At 50.6% G+C, this 2,355-nt stretch overlaps 1 pseudogene; it reads right to left on the bottom strand.

The window, feature by feature from the left end:
• Positions 1 to 686: 686 nt before the first annotated feature.
• On the bottom strand, positions 687 to 1,353 carry LOC109749851 (E3 ubiquitin-protein ligase BOI-like; annotated as a pseudogene).
• Positions 1,354 to 2,355: the final 1,002 nt, after the last annotated feature.

Genomic DNA, 2,355 nt, shown 5'->3' with positions numbered 1-2,355 from the left:
TGGTGGTTTTCTGCAATTCACTCTCAATTTTATATGTTTAAGATTGTCAAAAAATACATTACATGGAGAGAGACAGGGAGTGAGAGTGAGAGACAGAGAGTATTTTAGTGATGCAGCAAAATATAGTCTTGAGCCATTAGGCTAGGAGAGTATTTTGTTTTATTCCCCCCCTTTTTTTTGCTAGTTTTCTATAAATTCAAATCAATCTTTAGACAGTTGGATCTGAAGTAATTAAATAATGACCTTCTATTCTATATAGTCCATCGTATGAATTTTAACCAACCTTTTGCCAACCGAGCAAATATTCTTTAAATTCAGGTCACTCTACAGTTGGACCTAAATCGGATTCCTATCTTTGACCCGCTTCACCATCCCCTGCTGCAAAACCATTAGACACACCCCATATATGGTGTCCAACTCCTAATCTATGTATTTAATTTCGAGCATTGATATGCAATAATATGAACTGTTTTCAACTGCTTTTCTTCTTGTTGAAAGATGGATCCAACAGTTTGGGCCAAAAGCTAAACTAAAAAAAGAAAGGGAAACTCATCCTCTCATATATATGTCATCCAACCATCCTCCTATCTATCACCCCCCGTCAACAACAACAAAAAAGTGAACAAAAGAATACAAAAAAAAGTCGACTCAAGTAAGTTTCACAAGAAAACAAAATGTTGACTCTAAAACTATTCCTCCCGCATCACGAAAAGTTGACGCAGACGCTGCCATTCTTGGCGCGTCCGCACGCCGGGCACGCCTGCGCCACGGCAGCGCACGGCGCGCACACGCAGAGGTGCCGACACGGCAGCAGCAGCACAACGGCCGCGCCCTCGCGGCACCCCTTGCACCTTCCTGCTCCTGTCGTTGGAGGCTCCTTTACCAGTGTGCCCACCTCCTCCTTCCCCTAGCAGCATAATTCGGCGTCGTCCTCCTGACGGTCGCCACTTGTCCCACCGCCACGGATCGCCTGGGAGTCGAGCGCCCGCTGCCGGTCCCGGCGGGGCACGTTGGTCGTGGCCTCATTGGACTGCGCGACGTCGCGCCACATCTGAGCCTCCATGAAGAGGTTCTGAAGGCGCTCCTCGAGCGCCCAGTTCATGATCCTGATCCGCTCAATCTCCTCGTCCTTGGCCTTGAGCCGCTTCGCCGCCCTGGCCTCCACGGTCGACACGATGAGCCTCGTGTGGCTCTGCCTCTGCTCCGCCAAAGCAGTCCACATATTTTTCGCCTGCATCATAGACAACGGTTAACAAAAGGTAGTAGAAATTAAAGCCTAAAACGCAAAGATCGATCGGGAAATACATATTTTGATGAGTAAATAGGCAGTTTTTTGATTAAATTAATCCATGAATAAATCATGAGCATGACATGGACAGCATTGATAACACATTGATTACGATCTAAGAGAGCATGTACTACGCACATAGTAGAAACATCTACGCATATCGCTAGTACTGCTACAACAGAAAGAAACACGAGAGGGATAAGCGATGTATACCCTCCAATCGGCCATGTGGCGGCGGTGGCGGTGGCAGCAGCCGCGGCATCCTCAGCGGCCTTCTTGTCGGCCTCGGCCTTCTCAGCGGCGTCACGGTCTGCATCGGTCGACATGGTGATGCGGACATAGATGAACAGAAGCAAGCAGTCGCGTAGTCGCTACCCAAAAACCTAATCGCCCCTCTCCCATACAGGATCCGGAGAGGCGGTGTTTCGGAGGCCTGCTCTCCCGTCAACCGTGTATGCGGTGAACGGGACGGAGTCGCCGGCGGCAGCAGCAGCAGAGGAACAACGTGGGCGTGGAGGCGGAGATGGAGATGCATTCTGTTTTCGCGACGGCTAGGGTTGGTAGCGCCCCACATATATATGTGCGTCCGCGCGTGGAGAGACGTGGGCTGAACCCACGTCCAAGTCGGTAGCCCATGATCCGACGTCTCAGATCATGGCCCTACCTGTCAAGCACTCACCGTTCCTGACCGGCAAAAAGAAGCGCATAGGAGTGAGCTCGGCTCGGCTCAATCCCGCAACCCGCGGCGCGTTGTGACGAGGTGTGGCGTGGCGAGGCGAGCGGAGGAGGAGGAGTGCGCGAGGGCTTCTTTTCTTCTCAAGCTCCAATAGCATGAGGGAGAGAATCCCTTATAAACCACTCCAACTCTCCTTCCACTAGCGGTATGGCACTAAACATCCCACCACCTTGGCATGCCACCTACATGGGCCCTTAGAGATTAAATCTGAAATTGTCATATGGGCTCTAGGCCCATCTCATATTTCAACAATCCCCCACCAGATCTCAGGGGCCCACTTTGTCCTTTGTTCCAAACGCTGTTTTGATATACCAGCATCTCAGTGGAGACC

Source organism: Aegilops tauschii, chromosome 7, assembly GCF_002575655.3.
Source record: "Aegilops tauschii subsp. strangulata cultivar AL8/78 chromosome 7, Aet v6.0, whole genome shotgun sequence".
NCBI classification, from domain to species: domain Eukaryota; kingdom Viridiplantae; phylum Streptophyta; class Magnoliopsida; order Poales; family Poaceae; genus Aegilops; species Aegilops tauschii.
This window is presented reverse-complemented; position numbering and strand designations above follow the sequence as displayed.